The sequence below is a fragment of the Zingiber officinale genome, chromosome 4A (genome assembly GCF_018446385.1).
Source record: "Zingiber officinale cultivar Zhangliang chromosome 4A, Zo_v1.1, whole genome shotgun sequence".
Taxonomy (NCBI): Eukaryota; Viridiplantae; Streptophyta; class Magnoliopsida; order Zingiberales; family Zingiberaceae; genus Zingiber; species Zingiber officinale.
The window spans coordinates 158833899-158857518 of NC_055992.1; the positions used below are offsets into that span (position 1 = coordinate 158833899).

Genomic DNA, 23620 nt, shown 5'->3' on the forward strand with positions numbered 1-23620 from the left:
CACTAACGGTCTAACTCAGGTTTTGATGAATGACAAATAGGTTAAGTTAGTTGTGTTGTTGTCTGACATTTTGATCAAGTGTGCAGGAAAAGTCCAGCTAGGTCGACGGGCTGACCGGATAGCTGGCGAGAAGTCCAAGCGGGTCGACGGGCTGACCGGACGCTTGGCGAGAAGTCCAGCTAGGTCGACGGGCTGACCGGATAGCTGGCGAGAAGTCCAGACGGGTCGACGGGCTGACCGGACGTCTGGCAGGTAAGTGAGGTAAGTCACTGGAGGGGAGTGACTGCGAGGACGCGTTCCCGGGAAGGGAACATTAGGCGTCGATCCGGCTTAGATCCATTTCGGATATCTAAGTCGAGATCGTGACTAGATTCCGGTCTCGGAAAGACGGAATCTAAGTCATACTTCTTATACTGAATATAAACTATGCTAACATTCTTTTGCAGGTACATTTACCTCGGACTAACCTTTTCTTGCAGGAGAAGGACTTTTCGGAAAGAGGGGTCCGGGCGCCCGGGCGAGTACTCGCCCACTGGCTTGATCTGCCACTCTACACTTGGAGATTTTTCCCGCTCGACCGATAAGTCCGCTCGAGCGACTTATAAGCTCTTGACTCGGCTGCACTTCAACTCAACCGCCTGATCAATCACTCTTCTACTCTGCGCTCCAACGACGCTCACAAAGCTCCGACGACTCACTCCGGCTCTCCTTCTTAATTTATTGTTTGTCGGTTAGCTTTGTTTTCCTTCCTTTCATTAGCAATATTTGTACGTAAATTGTAATTATCCGAATTGCTAGTGAATTGCCCAACGAAAGTACTCAAGGAGTACGGGCCTTCAAGTAGGAGTCGTCACAGGCTCCGAACGAAGTAAAAATCAACAGTGTTCATCTCTTTACTTCCTTACATTTCTGCTGCGTTTTAACTCGAGATTTTCGAATCGATATTCACCCCCCCCCCCTCTATCGAATCTAACGGTCCTACAAGTGGTATCAGAGCAGGTACCGCTCTGATTTGGTGCAACCACCAATCAGACAGGGGGTGAAATAATTTTTTTTAATTCCAAACTGATATTATTATCTTTTTGGAAGATTTTTTTTCATTGCATTTAAAATCTAAATTGGTACAACACCAACTTAGAGCTTCTATTTTTTCCCGCACTGCTAATCCAAGACGAAGTCTTGGGATTTTCTTTTTCCAGTTAATTTAGTGTGTGCAGGATAAGATGTCTCAACAAGAAAGCTTCAGCACAGTACGTCCTCCTCTATTCAACGGGGATGATTTTTCGTATTGGAAGAGGAGAATGGAGGTCTACATGAACACAGACTACGGCCAATGGATGAGCGTCACAAGGGCTTACAAAATTCCAGTAGACAACTCCGGGAACATACTAGACCCTGAAGACTGGACAAATGATATAAAGAAAAAGGCATCAATTGAAAACAAAGCCATCAATACTCTACACTGCGGACTAACACGAGAAGAACTGAACCGAGTCGGACCGCATCAAAACGCTAAGGAGCTTTGGGATAAACTGATCGAGCTGCACGAAGGAACAAGCGATGCGAAGGTAACAAAAAGAGATTTGCTGTTAAATAAAATTTTTAATATAAAAATGCAGGAAGGAGAAACGGCAAGTCAGCTCCACGCGAGGATCAAAGATATCCTCAATGGTCTCCACGCGATAAGCCACCAAATGGAGAACCGAGACTTAATAAGGTACGCGTTAAATGCTTTTCCGCGAAATAATTTGTGGGCATCAATTGTAGATGCCTACAAAATTTCAAAAAATTTATCTAAATTAAAATTGGATGAACTCTTCTGTGAATTAGAACTTCATGAGCAAACTAACGCGGGTCTAGAAAGGTGTAGCTTTATTTGCGAGTTCCTCTAAAGAAAAGAAGAACAAACCCGAATCAAGAAGATTCCGATCAAGACTTTGAAGACGAAGAACCTGGTGAACTGGTAAGGAAAATGTTCACCGGGAAAAAGAGAAGCTTCAGCAAAAGAAGATCAGTTCGCCAACCGACTCAAGAAATGTCACATGTTTCGGATGTAACAAAGGGCACTACAAGAACGAATGCCCAAGATTGAAACTTGACAAACCAAAGTCAACAAAGAAGAAAGCCCTCAAAGCAACATGGGACGATTCCTCCTCAGACGAATCGGAGGGAGAAAGGCAAAAGCACCAAAGTCACCTCGCGCTGATGGCTCGCGAAGCTGAAACGGAAGACGAATCAGAGGAATCGGAAGACGGGTCCGAACCCGAATCAAGCCACGAGTCCGCACTTGTTTCCGAAGGTTCCGAAGAGGTATACCTAAACTTAAATCGTAAATTCTTTAGAATTATCTCGCGTTTAAATAAAAAATTAGTTAAATTGGAAAATGAAAGTAAATCTCTTCTTGAGGAAAATCAAAACCTCAAGGAACAATTAAAAAATTCGAATCCAACTCAAGATCGAACACTTGAGGAGGAGAATTTATCATTAAAAATGAAATTAATAAGTTAAAAGAATTGTTGGAAAAATTCACAACAAGATCTAAAAATTTAGATTTAATTCTAAATAACCAAAAGGCATGCTATAATAAAACCGGACTTGGATATAAGTCAAACTCAAACAAAACCTTTAAATCATTATTAACCCAACACAAAGCAACCAAACAAGCTTGGGTCCCGAAAGCGTGCTTAACCACGCAAGTAGGACTTAATCAATTCTATATACCTAAAGATAAAATACATTATATAAACTTGAATAAATCAGATCAAAAACTAAAATATAAATTAAAATCAAAATTCAAAACTCAACAAAATTTAGATTATCACCAAGTTGATTATAACTATAAAAAGAATCGACACAAACCCAAAATCTAAATTAATGGCCAATAATTCAGGGGGAGGCTCCAGAATAGCTGGCACCTCCAAAACTAACCTACCCGACAGGGTAACCCAAAACAAACTAACCCGGCAGGGTAATTAGGATTAGTTAAAGAGAGACCAAGTTTAACTTGACTCATGGTACTGGTGAAGTTTTTGGATGATAGTACGTTAGGGAAGCTTGGGCATCGCATGTCTAGAAAGATATGGTTTCGATCTGGTGCATTTGGCCAAGTGGAACTGACCGAAGCTACCCTTAAACGAATCCTAACCAGTTAGACCAAGATTTAGTACTAAGTTTCGTGGATAGGACTATTCGGAAAACCTCGAAAGGTTGGTTACTTCTAATGATGTCCTTGTGACTCACCAAGCTTAGAAGTTTATCCGAAGAATGCCTATTTGTGGAAACCAAAGCTAAGTCTGAATCTAACACAAGTTAAAACAAAACTCTGTAATCTAACTAATTTCATCTCACAAAATCATAGGATTCCTTGATTGATAATATAAATCGGGTGAGATGAATAAAACTTAAATTAATTTCAAAATTTTAACTTAAAAATTTGTTTTTAAACTTAAAAATTATTTTCAAAATTTTAACTTAAAAATTTGTTTTTAAACTTAAAAATTACTTTCAAAATTTTAACTTAAAAATTTGTTTTTTTCTTAAAAATTACTTTCAAAATTTTAACTTAAAAATTTGTTTTTAAACTTAAAAATTACTTTCAAAATTTTAACTTAAAAATTTGTTTTTAAACTTAAAAATTATTTTCAAAATTTTAACTTAAAAATTTGTTTTTAAACTTAAAAATTACTTTCAAAATTTTAACTTAAAAATTTGTTTTTAAACTTAAAAATTACTTTCAAAATTTTCACTTAAAAATTTGTTTTTAAAGTTAAAAATTATTTTCAAAATTTTAACTTAAAAATTTATTTTTAAACTTAAAAATTATTTTCAAAATTTCTTTTTAAACTTAAAAATTATTTTCAAAATTTTCACTTAAAAATTTGCTTTTAAACTTAAAAATTACTTTCAAAATTTTAACTTAAAAATTATTCAAAATTTTAACTTAAAAATTATTCTTAAAAATTTGGTGTTAAACTTAAAAATTTGTTTTAAATTATTTGTAAAATTTTAAAAATTTCAATTTTAAACTTAAAAATTATTTTCAAAACTTTAACTTAAAAATTTTAAAACTTAAATTAATTTCAAATTTTAATTAAAAAAAAAAAAGGGAAGTCAAAAACCAGGGGCGGGCGCCCCTGGTATTCTCGTCGGGGGCGCCCGGAAAGGGTTCCAGGCGCCCCGCCCCAGCAACCCTGGGCGCCCGGAGTCCCCTATAAATAAGGGGCAGCAGGCGCCCCCAACCTTTGCCCCACTCATTCTCACTTTTGCCAAGGTTCACTTTGAACCTCAGTGCGAAAGTACTCTAAATTAAAATTTTCGTGCGGTGAAGACGCTGTTGCGATTCAACCGAGGTCGTCAAATCTATATTTTTCGATGGCTCCTCGGTAAAATATTCTTCCCCTCTCTAAAATATTTTTTTGTTGTCTTCTAAATTTTTTTTATATATAGTAGGAAACGAACAAATACTGGTGCTGGACCCTCCAATGCTAGTACAGACCCTAGGTTTCCCATAGACGAACTTAGGATTAAGTTTGAGTCCACCATCTATAAGGCCATTAGGACTACCTGTATAGATAGAGAGTTCTTCCTAAGGTCATGTCCCTCTGCCTTAGAGGTTATAGGTCACTACAATTTAAGGAACCTTGTAGAATGTACCAGTCCAATAAACATAAGTCTATGTGCAGAATTTTGCAATAACCTAGTAAAAGTAGACGACTTCACCTATACCACTAGGGCTGCAAGTACTGATATCGTATTTTCCCCTACGACTATCCGAGAGTTTTTAGAGTTGCATCCTTCTACTTGCTCCTTTTTGTGCTATCCTCCGAGGGATCTACCGTTCGACAATCCCTACTCACATATTACTCTCGATACGATGTATTCGTATTTTTTTGGGGGAGAGAGAGATCCCACTGTGACACAGTTTAGGTCAGTAGAACTTAGCGTCCAGGACTACGCTCTTTATAGGGTTGTAGTTCTTTGCATTTTACCACTGACCACTCGGGACATCGCTGTGATGCGCCCATTCCATTCATTCCTACTTTATGCCCTGATTCATAGGTTAGAAATTGACATTAGCCTACATATCTTCTCGACCATTATTTACGCAGCCGGATACGTGACTGACAGTCGAGTCCATATGTCATTTGGTCACATTCTGACAGCCTACATGTCCTCGCTGCACATTGATGTCACTAGAGGAGACGTTGCCCGTATGACCGAGTTCGATGTTATATCCTCTCGGAACTTTTCCCTAGCCGGCATCCAGGTAGATAGAGATGACGGGACTATGACTTGGCGGAGGGGGGCACAGCACCAGCCCGATCCAGACGCACAGATGGACGAGTTCATGCTCGCACTATTTCCGGAGGAAGCCGCACCGGCTCCACCACCACCCCCAGCTCGAGCACCACGACACGCTCCCCGCACTCTAGCCGACCGTATGACCGGACTAGAGAGAGCCATGGCGAGTCTCCAGCAGGAGAACTCCGATTTTCATCGGGACATACAGCGAGAGGTTGCCGAGTTACGAGCTGCCGGGGACACCCGCCACACTGAGATGATGGCACTTCTTCGATCCTTGGGATCTGGACCACCCCCTTCATCATCGCAGTAGCTTTAGTGATGACCTACTTCTGTAGCTACACTATTTGTAAAATATTTTGGATTTATCTAGTGACATTTCAAACTTACATTGAATATGTTCTATCTCAATAGACTAGGAAATTTCAAAAAAATTCAAAAATAATTTTATCAACTTATAGGCTAAACTTGTTTATTTTCAAAATTTCCATTTTTAGACTTTCAAAAACAGTTTTTTGCCTTAGACTAGGTTTACATCCTTAGAAAGCATGTACCCATAGGACTAGTTTTTGAGCATCTCACCAACACCCTAGGGTTACCTTGCTTGTGTTTGACAAACATAGAAAGGGGTGAGATGCATAGGCCAACTGTCCGGACTTAAGATGCTAATTTCAGTGCATCAACATAAGTCTGGACGTTAAATACAATTCAGATATTAATCAGATTAAAGTTCATCAGTCAAGTCAAACACTGACTGGTTGTAATTAACTTAATCTGACTAACCAAGTGAAAGCTACTATCTTCTGATAGTTAGTTAGTACCTAATTGGTTAGACAGCTAGTTAAAGTGATGTCAGGTTCAGGGGGAGGAATTAATTAAAAAAATTTTCCTTTATATAAAATATTTTAAATCTTGTTTGAAAAATGTTCTCCCAAAAATTTCTTAAACCTACTTTTGAAAACTAACTCTTATAAAACTAAGTTGTTTTTAAGAATTGGGTTTTACTTTTTATTGAAAATTGATTCTGAAAATTAGATTTAACTTAGTTTTGAAAATTGTGGAAATTAGATTTTTCAAAACTTAAGTTTACAAACTAAGCTTCTCAAAATCACTTTCCTTACTTTTGAAAATCAATTTTCAATATCAACTTGCTTAAAATTGTGAAAATTCTTTGTTTTAAATCACAAACTTTTTATCCTTTTTACTTAGTCTTTGAAAACTCAACTTTTCAAGTATTTTAAACCATGATTTTGAAAATAGTACTTTTGAACTTTAAAATTTTGATTTTTAAAAATTAGACTTAATTATTTTTACTTTATCAAAATTAGTTCTACCAAACTCCTTTGAAAACTAAAAGTAAAGTTCAAAATCAATGTTTACAAACTGAAATTTGATTTGCAAAAACTCAAGTGTTAAAAATTATGAAAGAAACTTAAATCACTGTCAAAACTTAAGTTTTAAATTAAATCGTTTACAAACTTAGTGTTGAAAAATAAATTTTTCAAACTTAGTTTTGGAATTCTGATTTTTTGAAAACTTGTGTTTGAAAATCAAAACTTAACTAGCTTTCTAAAAGCTAAAAGCTAAATGCTTTAAATGAATTTTCAAAAGCTTAAACTCCCCCAAGTCAACTTGACTATTTTTTTGCTGTTAATTTTATCAATATCTTTGAATTTTTTTAACCAAACTTTTTATTACTCTACACTATGCTTGTTTACCCCTGCTTACTTTTTTATGAATGCCAAAGGGGGAGAAGGGTTAGGTGGTTAAGTTAGCTAAACCAATTTGAAAACACAAACTAACTTTAAAACCACACAAATGCATGTTGTTTCGTACATATGCTTTCACTAACTTAACCAGGTTGTCATTCCATCAAAAAGGGGGAGATTGTTGGTGCGGGTAGCACTAACGGTCTAACCCAGGTTTTGATGAATGACAAATAGGTTAAGTTAGTTGTGTTGTTGTCTGACACTTTGATCAAGTGTGCAGGAAAAGTCCAGCTAGGTCGACGGGCTGACCGGATAGCTGGCGAGAAGTCCAAGCGGGTCGACGGGCTGACCGGACGCTTGGCGAGAAGTCCAGCTAGGTCGACGGGCTGACCGGATAGCTGGCGAGAAGTCCAAGCGGGTCGACGGGCTGACCGGACGCTTGGCGAGAAGTCCAGACGGGTCGACGGGCTGACCGGACGTCTGGCAGGTAAGTGAGGTAAGTCACTGGAGGGGAGTGACTGTGAGGACGCGTTCCCGGGAAGGGGACATTAGGCGTCGAGATCGTGACTAGATTCCGGTCTCGGAAAGACGGAATTTAAGTCATACTTTGCTTATCGATAAAACTGTGCTAACATTCTTTGCTGCAGGGTACATTTGCCTCGGACTAACCTTTTCTTGCAGGAGAAGGACTTTCTGGAGAAGAGGGGTCCGGGCGCCCGGAGGTCCGGGCGCCCGGAAGGGATCCGGGCGCCCGGAGGCAAGTTTTATCCCCAGGACGACGTTGACACTTGGAGAATGCTGGTTGGGAGTGTTACGTCACATTCCAGGCGCCCGGAAGGGATCCAGGCGCCCGGAGCACCATATAAAAGAAGCCCCAGGCAGGAGCTTCAAAACATCAGTCTTCTGAGAACTCTGAATCCAATCACTCTGCTGCTCTGCGCTCCAACGACGCTCACAAAGCTCCGACGACTCACTCCGGCTCTCCTTCTTAATTTATTGTTTGTCGGTTAGCTTTGTTTTCCTTCCTTTCATTAGCAATATTTGTACGTAAATTGTAATTATCCGAATTGCTAGTGAATTGCCCAACGAAAGTACTCAAGGAGTACGGGCCTTCGAGTAGGAGTCGTCACAGGCTCCGAACGAAGTAAAAATCAACAGTGTTCATCTCTTTACTTCCTTACATTTCCGCTGCGTTTTAACTCGAGATTTTCGAATCGATATTCACCCCCCCTCTATCGAATCTAACGGTCCTACAGATACAACATATAACACTAACAAATATGGGTTAATTTTTGCACCATTTGTAGGAGTTAATCATCATCATCAGACAATTATTTTTGGTTGCGGCTTTATAAGTGATGAGAAAACTGAGTCTTTTGTTTGGCTGCTTAACAAATTCATGGAAGCTATGCCTAAAGGTGTATCAAATGTGATCATCACTAATCAGGATCCCGCTATAACGAAAGCAATTGCCCAAGTTTTCCCTCAGACAGTGCATCGATATTGTTTGTGGCACATACTGAATAAATTTCCAGATAAATTAGACCCTTTGACTTTTCGTGAATACTACCAAAGCATAAAGAATGTCATTGGAAATTCTACCACACCTGATGAATTTGAGAATTCATGGGAAGAAGTTATCAAGTGTGCTAATTTGGAGAAAAATGATTGGTTGTCTTCGATATATGAATTGCGACACAAGTGGGTGCCAGCATATTTTAGTCATATATTTTGTGCTGGAATGTCAAGTAGTCAAAGATCTGAAGGTTCACATGCATTTTTCAAGAGGTATGTTTCAAATAAGAATTCATTGATAGATTTTATAATCCGTTTCAATAGGGCACTGAGACACCAAAGACACAATGAGTTAGTTGTTGACTATATTGATATGAATGAGCTTCCCAGGATTTAGACAAACTGGCCAATGGAAACTCAAATGGTTAAGTTGTACACAAAAAAGAAATGGGTAGAGTTTCAAAGTGAAATAAGTGAGATCCATGGTTATTATGTGCAGCAAGCATCTACGGGAGTTGACTCAGTGGTTTATCATGTGATGAAATTTCAAAGTAATTCTTTCTCCAAACCAAGGGTGCTTACGCATGACAAACAGAAGGACAACATATTCTGTAGCTATAGGAAATTTGAGTTCAATGGCATTCCATGCAGGCATATGTTAGCCTTTTTTCGTATCAACCAAGTGTTTCATTTGCCAAATAAATATATACTCAAACGATGGACACGAGATGCAAAGGTTGGAGCAATACATGCTTTGGGTAAGTAAAATTTCATTGATGATCCAGAAAGGGTTTTGATGTCAAGACACTCAAGGTTATCCATTAAAGCTTCAATATTAATTGATGATGCATCTTTGACTGATGAGGGGGCAAACTTCTTGGATGAACAATTTGATTATATCTACAACAAAATTCAAGAGATGAATACTAGTAAAACATGCGACAATGGGGGTCAAAAGAGGAAATCCATGGATAGATCTCATAATATTATTGATCCTTCTTTAGTAAGAACAAAGGGATGTGGGAAGAGACTAAAATCATCAAAGGAGAAGTCAACTTCAAAGTCTCGGTTATGTCGTGGATGTGGGCATCTTTGTGTGTCACATGACAAACGCAATTGTCCAAGTTTACAGCAAGGGTATGTGTAGATTAATTCTATATTTGTATGGTAATTTTATTTGCTAATCAATTATTTTTATTAAATTTGTAAATATAACGATGTGTTGATTGTTAGATCAACTATAGATAATTATCATAACAGCGATGATGACACATATGAAGAAGAATTGACATCTATAGCTGGTACTATCAAAGTTTTTTTTTATAAAATTATAGTAGTTGATTGATTGAGATATTGAAAGTAATAATTGTCTTTATTGTTGTAGGTTCAAACAATATGCACTAGGATAAAACTTTTGTAGATTCAATAACAAGTATGAGACTGACGATGGTATTCTTCTTCAATGCTTTGCTTGCTATCTTCTCATTAGAGCATAGGGTTCCTACCGTTTAACAAAATTAGTTTTAAAATACTAATATTCAAAATTTATATATATATATATACATTGGCTTCCAATTTACTTTAAACAACAGTAGTTTTCTGCATTTTTGTATGCATATTTTTTTTTTGTAAATGGTAAATGCATTGTTCCACTATATATGTATATTTTTTTCAAATGGATAAATGCATTATTTTATTACTGAAAACGTGTGTATTTTTTAGCTATTACACTTATGTTAGCTTGATTTATGCTTATGAATGCTCTCATTAACATTTGAGTGAACATTTTGTCCCTCGGGTCCTGATAATCTAGATAACTTGAGGAAGTTTGCAAAGCAATTCTAGAGACGATCACCTGAAGCTGCAACATCTAAAGGTAGAGAAAATGACGATATCCCAGATTTAATGCTTGGAGAGACATTTGAGTCGGCTGCTTAATCTTGACAATGAATTTTTTTATATATATTTCATATCATTTTTGGAAGCTTTAATTAAATGTTGCAATGATAGACAATTTTTTTTATCTGTTGGTATTAATCTTTATCGCTTACTTTGAATTTTGATTGTAAATTGTAAATTCATTTATTCCCATATGCATAAGACAGTTACAATACATGAGTACTGTATTTACATCTCTTTGGTTTCTTGAGAAAATGATCATATACAACAGACATACATAAATTTCAAACAAAGATGCATTTCAATATCAACATCCACTACATTCTCAACCTACAATGTCATCATTCTTATTCCTTGGTAGCCAGCCTGTTTGCTCATTGAAACCAAGTCTTGAATGTCAAGATCAAGTGTGGGCAGTCATCTATGTTGCGAGTGGAAAAGCTTAAGCTCTGCTTCAGCAAATCTTGAGAATCTGATAATGGAATGGTAGATATTATTCTCAGTCCTCTCCCGAATTCTGTGACTCATTCCAGCCATCTCGACATTACCTCCAGCACTTTCACTGATGGGTCCATAAGCATCAATTGCTAGGCCAGTAGCAATAGTGCTCAACATGCCTAATGCAGCAACAGCCATAGCATACATGGCAACAAGACTGAAGCTAACAAATATGCTGATAGCGATTGCGAAAATGGGAATGATGATAGATTTGTATCCGAGAGCAAGCCGAAAGATAACATTGGTGGCAGCTCCAGTTCGACATGAATCAGCAACATCTTGAACCGGACTGTAAAATGAGAATAAGTACAAGGCATTATGTGTGAACTGTAAACAATGCCGAGCATTTAACCTACAAAAGCACCCTTGGTATTGGCGTATACCAAAAAGTGCATGCAAGAGTAGATTGGAGATTAAAAAATAGACGTGCAACACCATATGGTAAAAAAAAAAAACTTACAGAGCATGTTTTGGTAAGTATCAATTTTGAAGGATGTCTTTTTGGTAGAATGTTCAATAATGTTGATACTTGAATAGAGGAATGGGAACATTTATTTTTACCTATAGGCGTTGCTTGTGTAGTATTCAGTGACAAATCCAATCACCAAGCCAGTCCATAACCCAATTGCCACACAGAAAAACAACTGCCTGTTCATCTCCATTAATTAGTATATTGAGAAACATAAAAAGCATCTGAGAACTGATTGACAAATGGAATAAAAAGCTTACCATCCAAAGTTGAAAATAGTGAAAGATGATGGGAGGGCCACCCAAGTAACAATGGCAATGCCAATAGCCATGAGTGCAGTGGAGATGATGAGCTGCTTCTTCAAAGCAGGCTCAATCTCTTCTACAGCCTTTGTCTCAAAGAAGTCAGTTGCGAAGAGAAAAGAAGTCAGTTGCGAAGAGAGTAGTTATCAAGCAAACTATGATACCCATAGAACTAATGAGCAAAGGATAGCACATTGTAGTGAAATCAAGGTCGACCCCGAATGAAGAAATAGAGGCAACAACTAGTGCAACAGATGTTGATTCGGCATATTAGCCAAAAAGGTCAGATCTCATACTGGCAATGTCACCAACATTGTCTGCTATCACCTGTAAGTTGTACAAAGGCGAAAGGATTAGAGTGGGCATTTAGTAGCAAAACTGCTCTTACAGTACAATGTGTTGGGCAAACGCATGTGAAACATTTTGTGCATCGAACACAAGGGTTAGCATGAGAAGCAAGGGAAAAAGGAAAAGTTGGATTTCTAGGGTCATCTTCGGGGATGTTCCTTTCGACCTTACCGACGAGATCAGCACCAACATCGACAACTTTTGTGTAAATACCACCACCCACTATGCCAAAAAGAGCCACGGAAGAGCCACCCAGACCATAACTAATAATGGATCGGCGAGCGAGGAACGCCGAGGAACACCGAGGCTCTTGACAAACGACGACGGCAGCAACGAGGGACGGCCTCGCGGCAACGGGAAACGTAGAGCACGGCGTCGCGGCGAGGAACGCCGAGGAACACAGAGGCGAGGCGAGGCGAGCGAGGAGAGGAAAAGTTAGGTGCGTCGCGAGCGAGGATCGCAGAGCACGGCGTTGCGGGGAACACAGAGGCGAGGCGAGGCGAGGAAACGGCGTCGCGGGGAACACAGAGGCGAGGGCGAGGAAAAGTTAGGTTTTAGAAAAGGAAAGGAAAAAATAAAATGACGTGGTGAAAAAAATATGAGAGGTGGAAAAAAAATATATCCACCTGACGCGCACAGGAGCACAAAAGAGGACACGCATAATATCAATACTATATATATATATATATATATATATATATATATATATATATATATATATATATATATATATATATATATATATATATATATATATATATATATAATTTGGATATATAGCCTCATTGCTATAATCTAAAAAAATTATTTATATAAGTTATCTAATCAATAAATATATAATGATATACCGATGCAGATACCGATGTAGATATAATCATAATTATTAGTACTTGTTAAAATCTACTAAACATATCAACAAAACGTATCAAAATAGATAGGTCAAGTTACCCGCCTCCAATAGGAAAGTCCAATCCAGTCCAAATCCGACGTCGAGATGTTCGTCTCGCGTCAAAGTCCTGTATCAATCAATATATATTTTTATTTAGCTAACATTCATAAAAATTTAAATAGCTAAATAAAATCTACAAGACTAATAAATTAGGAAAAACCCTAATACGCACAATCTAAATCAATACACCCTAATTAAATCTCATGGTCAATTATTAGGGTTTGTTATCTTAACCCCAAACAAACAATTAGATAGAAATCCAAAACCTAAATCCACTTACACATGAATCTAAAACATGATCAATTATCCTACTCCTTACCTCAATTTCACAGCCAAAAAGGTTGCTGCTGGAAGGGGTTGCTGCCGGAATAGGAAAGCTGCTGGAAGCCACCTAAATGATTGGATCCAGAAGGAAGTCAAGAATTCAGCAAGCTAGCTTATCACCAACTCTACTCCTTACCCCACAGAACAGAATTTCGGATCCACAAAACACAACCTTGTTGAATTCCCTTCCCTACTGCTAGAATCAACCGAAACAAGAAAAAAAAAATCAAGCAGCGTAGATCACGGATCAAACAACTACCCAACTCAACTTGTTGTCCCCTTACCCTAACGCCACTACTGTAAAGAGGAGGCAAAGCCCGAAGCTAGGGCACAACACAGTAGACCGCAAGCCGGCGATGAACCTAGGGCACGGCTAAGAAAGAGGAGAGGAGGGCGGAGCCTAGGGCACAGCTTGGCACAATCAATCAAGCATAAAGCTCGGCACTGGTCTGCGATCGTTGAAGGTGGCGGTAGCACAGAGGGAAGGGAGGTCCGGTGAATCAAATCTAGGGCTCGGCGGTGTGCGGAGAGGCTAGGGCACAACCTCGGTGCAGGGAAGGTCGCATGGAGAGGACGAGAAGCGGAGATGGGGAAGAGGAAAGGAGAGACTCGCCACTGCCTTTGTACCGGAGGAGAAAATAAAACGGACGGCGGCGGCGGTTTGGGGAAGAAGAAGAAACGGCCGGAGTGTGGCTCGGGCACGCGGCGCGGATTAGGGAAGAAACGACGAAGGAAGGGAATAAAGAAAAGAAAAGGAAATGATTTAAAGAAAATAAACATTTCCTTGTTTAAACGAGGTAGCCTAAACAGGCTTCCCCGGGCCCAATACTGATCCCTATAACCCGAGTCATACAAGCTCCGAAAAATTCTCGAAAAATTTCTAAAAATTCTGGAAAATTACCTTATGGTTATCTTTTTTCGGTATTTTACATTCTCCCACACTAATAAAAATTTGGTCTCCAAATTTTCATTATCTACCATCAGCAAGTACTAACAACAGATAGAAAGTATAAATGCTGAACGAAAAATAACCTACATACCTCAAGTAAAAAGGTGAGGGTATCGAGCTCGGATCGTATCCTCGAGCTCCTAGGTAGCCTCCTCATCCAAATGATGCTGCCATCCAATTTTAACCAGCCGGATAGTCTTGTTCCGCAGCTGACGCTCCTTCTGGTCCAGAATCCGTATCGGAACCTCCTCGTAGGTGGAATCAGGCTGAAGGGAAACGGGTATATCAAACAACACATGAGCTGGGTCTGCTATGTATCTCCTCAGAATAGATACATGGAATACGTTGTGCACGCCTGCTAGAGCCGGTGGTAGCGCCAGGCGATAAGCTACTGCTCCAATCCTCTCCAGGATCTGGAAAGGGCCAATGTATCATGGAACTAGCTTACCTCTGAGGCCAAATCTCTTCACCCTTTTTGTGGGTGAAACTTGCAGAAAAACATGGTTGCCAGTAGATAACTCCAAGGATCTCCGTCTCCTATCAGCATAACTCTTCTGGCGATCCCGTGCCTCGAACATCCTCCGTCTAATAGTACGGACCAACTCTGCCTCCAACTGGGCTTCCCCAACCTCCTCCCAGAGGGTGGGTGTCCGACAAGGTCTACCATACAACGCCTCAAACGGTGTCATCTGGATAGCCGAATTAAAGTTATTGTTGTAGGCGAACTCTACCAATGGCAAATGGTCCTCCCAACTGCCTCCAAAATCCAATACACATTACCTCAGCAAATCCTTTAAAGTCTGAATGGTCCGCTCTGACTGTCCATCTGTCTATGGATAGAAAGTTGTACTGAAATGGAGCTGAGTGCCCAAGTCCTGCTACAGACTTTGCCAGAACCGGGACATGAACCGTGAGTCTCTATCCGAAATAATACTCAATGGGACACCATGCAATTTGATGATATCCCAGCAATACAGATCTGCCAATCGATCCAGGGAATCAGTCTTCCGGATCGCTAAGAAGTGTGCGGATTTGGTTAATCAATCAACTCCTACCCAAATCGCATCATGGTCTCATTGTGTCCTAGGCAATGCCACCACAAAATCCATAGTAATGTGATCTCATTTCCACTCTGGAATCGGAATCCGCTGAAGTAATCCGGCAGGTCTCTGGTGATCAGCCTTCACCTGCTGACAGACAAGACATCTCGCTACAAATTCCGCGATGTCTTTCTTCATACCGTTCCACCAGTAGGAACGTCTCAAATCTTGATACATGCGGGTCCCACCTGAATGGATCGTAAATCAAGAGCGATGAGCCTCCTGAAGTAGCTCCTGTAAGACCGGGCGAGACTGAGGTACACATAATCTGCCTCGGAAGTATATAATACCCTCCTTATTGTTAGGATCGACGGTCGAGGCTAGAGAGGGGGGGTGTGAATAGCCGACCCCAAATTCGCGTTTCTTCCTACAATTTTAGTTAGCGCAGCGGAAATATAATGTAGAAATGAAACAAAGAATAGCAAACCTTAAACTCGACGATGTAACGAGGTTCGGAGATGAAACTCCTACTCCTCGGCGTGTCCGTAAGGTGGACGAAGCCTATCAATCCGTCGGTGGATGAGACCCCGGAAAACCGGCTAATAGAAACTCCTTCTGGGTGGAGAAACCTCGCCACAAACTTCTTGCAACAGCAAGATAGGAGTACAAAGATATAGCACAATACAAAGGCAGTAAGAATGTAAAAACACAGCTTGCCTTCTCGTCGACTGGATGAAGCAATAACTTCACGAAACACCTACAACAGCAGGAACCAACCGAAGGAAGCTTCCACGAAGCTTCAGGAAAATGAGAGCTCAGCAAAGCTCTGATTGCAGTAAGATCAGAAAGAAAAGAGAGGCTGCTAGAGCACCGATCCCTTCCCTGTAGAAACCCTCTTATATGAACCTGCGAAGAAGACAAAGAAGACACAGAGAGAAATCTAGCCGTTGTGTCTCAACGGCTAGACTTGGACCGATCAAGCTCCATCCTGATCGGTCCAAGAGGTCCCTGATCGGTCTGTGGACCGATCAGGCCTTAGGCTGATCGGTCCCCAGACCGATCAATTAACTCTCACAGAGAGTTGGCTTCGAAGTCTGATCGGTCTGTGGACCGATCAGACTATAGGTGGATCGGTCCACAGACCGATCCCCTCCTATCGCTCTCTGAAGTCCATCGCTTCCTGATCGGTCTACAGACCGATCAGTTAACCCACAGAAACATTCTGTTTGGTTACTGATCGGTCACCAGACCGATCCAGACAATCAGAGTATCACTGGATCGGTCACCAGACCGATCCAATGCCTTAGAGCTTCCCAACCCTAAACCCTAAACCCTAAAGCCTTCCCGGTCTAGAGAACGAGCTACCGAGCCCTCTCTGACCTAGTCCGGAGAACGAGCTACCGAGCCCTCTCCGACTTCGTCCGGTCCAGAGAACGAGCTCCCGAGCCCTCTCTGACTTAGTCCGGAGAACGAGCTACCGAGCCCTCTCCGACTTCCACGTCCGGTCCAGAGAACGAGCTCCCGAGCCCTCTCTGACCTAGTCCAGAGAACGAGCTACCGAGCCCTCTCCGACTTCGTCTGGTCCAGAGAACGAGCTCCCGAGCCCTCTCTGACCTTGTCCGGAGAACGAGCTACCGAGCCCTCTCTGACTTCCACGTCCGGTCCAGAGAACGAGCTCCCGAGCCCTCTCTGACCTAGTCCAAAGAACGAGCTACCGAGCCCTCTCCGACTTCGTCCGGTCCAGAGAACGAGCTCCCGAGCCCTCTCTGACCTAGTCCAGAGAACGAGCTACCGAGCCCTCTCCGACTTCCCATGCCAAGCTTCCATACTTCGACTTCTCCCGTGCCAAGTCTCCATACTTGGACTTTTCCCGTGCCAAGTCTCAATACTTGGACTTTTCCAGTGCCAAGCTCCCTGCTTGGACTTTTCCGTGCCAAGTCTCCATGCTTGGACTTTTCCGAATTAAGTCAACTTAAGTCGGGTCAACCAGGTCAACCTTGACCGAAGGTTGCACCCACAATCTCCCAAGTTTGTATTCTTGTCAAACATCAAGATACAACTTTTCTATTCTCGTCAAATATCAAAATACAACTCGAGTCAGGTCAACTCGAGTCGGGTCAACCAGGTCAACCTTGACCTAAGGTTGCACCAACACTTATCTCGTGTGAACTCGGCCTGCTGCCCGGAAGCTATCTGACTGCCAATAAACTGAAAATACTGATCACCGGCCTGAGCCTCTCGGATCCTAGTCCTAATCGATGACTGAGCAACCATGATAACCAGAATACCCTGCTCTGTCTGTCCCTTCTCCTGAAGGTCCAACTCGGAGAATCCCTGAATCAAGTTCGTGACTGAAGCTCGGAAACAGGCCAAAGTCTCTCTGGACTTCCTGCTGAGTGCATCGGCAACCACATTAGCTTTCCCTAGGTGGTAGCTAATGGTACAATCGTAATCCTTCAAGAACTTCATCCATCTCCTCTGCCGGAGATTAAGTTCCTTCTAGGTGAAAATATATTTGAGACTCTTATGATCCATAAGAATCTCAAAGGTAACGCCGTACAGATGATGCCGCCAAATCTTCAGAGCAAATATAATGGCAGCCAGCTCTAAATCATCAACTGGGTAGTTCTTCTCATGCTCCTTCAACTGTCGAGAAGCATAGGAGACAACCCTTCCGTGCTGCATCAGAACAGCGCCCAAGCCCTGTAGAGATGCGTTGGTGTAGAGCACGAATCCGTCCTCTCTAGAAGGTAAAACCAAAACTGGTGCCGACACTAATCTCCGCTTCAGCTCCTGAAAGCTGGTCTCGCAGTCTTCTGTCCAAGTGAACTTCACACCTTTCCTAGTCAGGCATGTCAACGACATAGCGATACGCGATAAACCCTCGACGAACCGTCTGTAATAGCGCCGCTCACTTGGCTACCAGGATTCATAAACTCTAGTACTTAGCCTGGAGGTCTAGAGTTTGAATTCTGGGGAAGGCAAAAATCTACTGGCCAAGGGTGGGAAGACCTAGTGAATAACAGCACGGTCGAGGGTCGTCGGTCAACGACATAAGGGGTCGCCAGTTGGGCCGCAAAGTTGGGCCGCCGAAGGGACCGCTAAGGGGCCGCCAAATGAGCTACCCAAGGGGCCGAGGGGTTGGGTCGTTACAATTCGTAAACAAAGAGGAGTCGCCTCTAGGTTTAAACGAAAATAATTTATTTATTCTACATCAATCACCTCCTTACAAGAGTCCTAACCCTTGTTTAAATAACCTAAGAAATAAGAAAAATTCGCAATAGAAAGAAGAAAAAGTAAAAGAAAACTCATCCTAAAACAAAGATAAAATCTAAATTAATTTTTAGAAAAGAAAACTAATCCTAAAAAAAGGAAGGGGGAGGAGGGGGACTCCTAATTAATTCTAAAATTCCTAACAGATTCAAAATATAAAAATATAAAAAGACAGAAATTATCAATAATAGTCAAATTACCTAAAATACCAAAAACCCTAAAATACCAATAATAATAATAATAATAATAATAATAATAATAATAATAATAATAATATATGGATTCTCCTGTATCAGTCACTCCGAGTTGGAAAGAACTTGTCCTCAAGTTTAGAATAGCATCATCAAGTGGTAACCCCAGAGGAAGTTCTTCTGGCACCAAATTGACAAAATATACTGATAGCTTCTGAACTTTGAGAATCTTCGTTGATCCAAATGCAACTTGTTCCAAAGTTGAGAAGCCGAAAATCAATTTCAAACTCATCAATTCCATCTACTGATATCTAAATGGTAGAGAGTATCCTTCATGTAGTGGACTATGCATTTGAAGAGATCATACATTTTAACCAAGTTTGTCTCCGCATCTTTTGTTGGTTCCTTAGAGGTCGGCTCGAGGGGAGTGCAAATAAAAACGAACCTTTATCAAATTTTACAGTTTTTTTTAAAACAAACACTTGCATACAAAGAAATAAGAACTAAAGACAAAGGCACAAAAAGAATTACTTGGTTTACAATCAGTGGATTGTTAATCCAAGAAAGTTAAAGTTCACTAAAGTCTCCTTCGGGTAGAGAAACCTCTTACATCAATCAAATCTCACAATTACAAAGCTAAACTTAAGCACAATCAATTACAAGTATTGTTTCTAGCTTCTATGATTAGGACTGTATTTATAGCCCTGATCGGGGCGCCTGGAAGGGTTCCAAGCGCTTGGAGGGGGATAAAATTTTACCCCCGTCTCAATGGATCGTGACAGCTAGCATTTTGATAACTTTTCTAGTCCTAGTGCTCGAACCGGGTTGGTTTAGCCCGCGACCATCCTGTGTCCGGGCGCTTGGACTTCCTATTGACCTTTTCTCCGGGTCTTCTGCTCTAGCTCCGCTTGCTTGAGTGATTTTGGCCATCTAGAATAGGACTCACCCGAACTCATTTTCCGGGCTTCTCGAGCAACCTTCCGCTCCGACTTTTCGTCTCTCGAAAACGTGTCGCGCCTCCTTCTCATCTGCCATCATACTCATTCGTAGCGCCTCATCCCTTGGACGCACCGAGCCAGTCGACTCTCTCCCGTGCCGTTCTTTTCGCTAGTTGCGTCTTTCGCTCGACTTCCTGTTCTCCTAAATTCCTGCACACTTAGACACAGAGTATCAAAACATAATAGGATCTTGATTTAATCACATCAAAACTACCATGAGATACTTACATCTTATGAATTTCCTTCCATAACAAATCCCTTTGTTCAATTTTCTCATAAGGACAACCCTAAACAACAAACACATCTAAAGAGTAGCTATCATTTGTTACATGTTCTTCTTGAATATTAAAGCCAAGTAATGAAGTCAGCAAATTCAAAAGTTGTGGTACGTCATTAGTTGAAAGGGTGATCTCGTGCATTGACCTAAATAAGGGTGCTGAGTTTGCATTACTATCATCATCTTCGATGGCGATGGTGATTCTAACAGCTACAGGTGGCTTCGTTGAAGACTGCTGTTCAGACAAGTCATATGCATAACAAGATGGTATATCAATTTCAAGGGCCAGGTAATCGAATAGAATGGAACCTTCCCAACATGTAATTCATTACTACCACGTATCTGAGAAATAAGTAAGTCTTTTATGCTTCTTTGATTAAAATTGTTTTTTATCCATATAAAAGAATCATTGTTATGGTTGCTGCATTTTGCATCTTCAAAATGATTTCTATTTCTTCATAAGCTTAGAAATCTTCATTTGAAGCCCGTAAACATCAATGTCTTGGATATTAATAGTTAAACCCACATTAATTTCATCCATGACGTCGTCCTCAATCATGTTACAGCAGCAAATTATCTATTTAACTCCAAGAGTACAAGCAAGTAGAGTATTCTCATAGATCCAACCTTTCTTGGAGTTGCCAGCTTCGAAGCCATCTGTGGCGGAATCAATGACGAGAATAGCGCAATCGATCTCATCATCTATTGGCTCGCTAGTTGACTTGATTTCATTTTCATCATAAATTAGATCACCGACTATTTCAATCTTGTCATCTATATCTTTCTCAAAAAATATTTTATTCAAATTAAAATAAAATAACTTACGACCTTTAAAATCTCGGGCACCATAATCACAATGCATGTGAGGCTTCCCCAGCCAGAACTTGTCTGTCATGACCTTGATCATGCACCTCACGATCTTCAAATTATTGTGTAGCTAGATACTGGGATAACTCTGTGACTTCTCTCTGTAGATCTTCGATGAGCTCGTAAGATACGCTTCGATCCTGGTGCGAGACTTCCTCAGACAGAACCTGCCTGTCACAACCACGACCACAACTACGATGACTATCCATTAGATCAAAAGCTCTGATACCAACTCATGCAAGGGAAAGAACTTCGAGTGCAACGTTCGACATAGAGGTTTGCAGAGAAAGATATAGTAAGATAATTCGTAAATAAAGAGGAGCTGCCTCTAGGTTTAAACGAAAATAATTTATTTATTCAAATCAAAATCAAACTCAACATCAACCACATTCTTACATGAGCCCTAACCTTTGTTTAAATAACCTAAAAAATAAGAAAAGTTTAAAAAAAAAAAACTCATCCTAAAAAATTTCTAAACTAATTTTTAGAAAACAACTAATCCTATAAAAAAAAAAAAGGAAAAATGACTCCTAATTAATTCTAAAATCACTAAAGATACTCAAAATATTAAAAAATATATAAAAAGACAGATATTATTAATAATACCTAAATGATCAAAATTACCTAAAATATCAAAAAAAAATCCAAAAATACTATTAATAATAATAATAATTTATGGATCCTCCTCCTTCAATGTCACACTAGTATTTTATTAAAAATCTCCCCCCTTTACTAACTAACTTTGGTGAAGCCAAAAATAAATTTACGTTAATATCCTTTTTTCTATTCACACTAAAAATAATTCTAAGGTTTAATAGTAATTCCACAAGCGAAACAATCAGTGATCTAGAGTTCGAGACTCAGCTGCAGCATATTATTATGAATTTTTCTCATCATTAATTTTCTCAGGTTGTTTTATATAAAAAAAAAATATAGTTCTCTTTAGTCTCACATCTTAGAATTGACAACACTATGATCAAAGAAGCTTCTATAAATATTTTAGGCCAACAATGTTAAAAAAAATATACTTTTCTTAATTTTTTTACTAAGATAAGTATAATATTAAATTAAATTAATTTTTTTCATCGGGAAGTTGTAAAGGTGACACTCGAAAATCCAAACAATTCGGATTTTCAAAGACCCAAATAATTTAGATTTTCAAAAGTTAAGTATTTTACCCTAATGACTATAGTAATGACTCTATAATATTTTAATGTTAAAATACTTTAATTAATATAATTTCATTATAAAGGATCAATATAATTTTAATGTATTATATTACACACACGATGCGTGTGTACGATCACTAGTAATAATAATAATTTATGGATCCTCCTCCTTCAATGTCACACTAACATTTCCATTTCGAAGAGTTCCAATGTTTTTCTTTTCTAGCTCTACAACTACGACAAACAAGAGTTCTTAATAGTTTAATGACAACAAAAAAGAAAGGAATTAGGATATATATACATGAAAAAAGGATTAAGCATTATCCATCTGATTATTGACCCATCGAAGAAGACGAGGATGGTGAGATTGTGGCTGGTGCCGCCCACAAAACCGACTCAACGTGGGTTGTGGAGGGTGCGGCGGTGGAGGAGGATGCATTAATGGTAGTCGTGGAGATATGGAAATTGAGCAATAAAGATTGCTCGTAATAAATTCTAAGTCTAGGCGGGCTGGAAGTGTTTGTAGCTAACGATCCTCCGGTCTAATATTCTTAGATCAAGAAGTGTTTGTAGTGAACGATCCTCCGGTCTAATAGAAATGTTTGTAAAACTAGATTAATCATTGTAGAACTAAATCGGTTCGAAAATATAGGTAGGTGATGTCAATTAAAAAAATATTTATATAAGTTTGAGATAATTAGACTTTTGCTAGACAAAAAGCTATGGTTGACAAATTTTGACTGGTTGACTTACAACCGTCCAAATCAACTCAGTCACCTGAAGACAATAAATTCATAGAAATCATTATTACTCTGTGAGTTCGAGTAATTCGGGTACCTACATGTCTAAAAAGAGTGTAGATCCTTTTTTCATGTTAAAAAGAGTGCAGGTCCTTTTTCCATATTTTTTATATGGTCCTTTCCTGATTTCTTTCATAATTATGGTGTAAAAATCCAATCATAATTGACTGTAATTCCTTTTTAATTTATATTTTGATCTAGGTTATAATTTAGATCGAGATAGATGATTGGAGGTCGTTCGAAGATCATCCTTCTCTTAATGTCCGATAGTCCATCTATCGTCAGTGGTCTCCGGTCGTCTGTCTCGACTCAAACTATAATCTAGATAAAGATGTAAATTCAAATAGAAATCATAATTAGTTACTATTGAATTCTAATCCGACTAGTTAGTCGGACTAGAGTCTCCTTCGACTAGACTTGAGGGGGAAGCTTGTGATACGGTGCGTGTTTTGGGGGGTCGATAGGATGATGTGGTTACGAGTCAAAGCCACAGGAAGGTCAGAAGTCAAGCCTCCGTAGCGGGTCAGAAGTCAGGCTGACCTGGAGGACAAGAAGGTCAAAAGTCAAGCCTCCGTGACAGGTCAGCAGTCAAGCTGATGTGGAGGATAAGGAGGTCAAAAGTCAAGCCTTCGTGGCCGGTCAGCAATCAAACTGATGAAGACAACAGGAAGGTCAAAAGTCCAGCTGACGTGTCCATAGTCAAAGTCACAGCAGATAAATGTGAGTCGGCCGACAGACCCAG

At 39.8% G+C, this 23620-nt stretch overlaps 1 pseudogene; it reads right to left on the reverse strand.

The window, feature by feature from the left end:
- Positions 1-10841: 10841 nt before the first annotated feature.
- LOC121972978 lies at positions 10842-20937 on the reverse strand (annotated as a pseudogene).
- Between the last annotated feature and the right edge of the window lie 2683 nt (positions 20938-23620).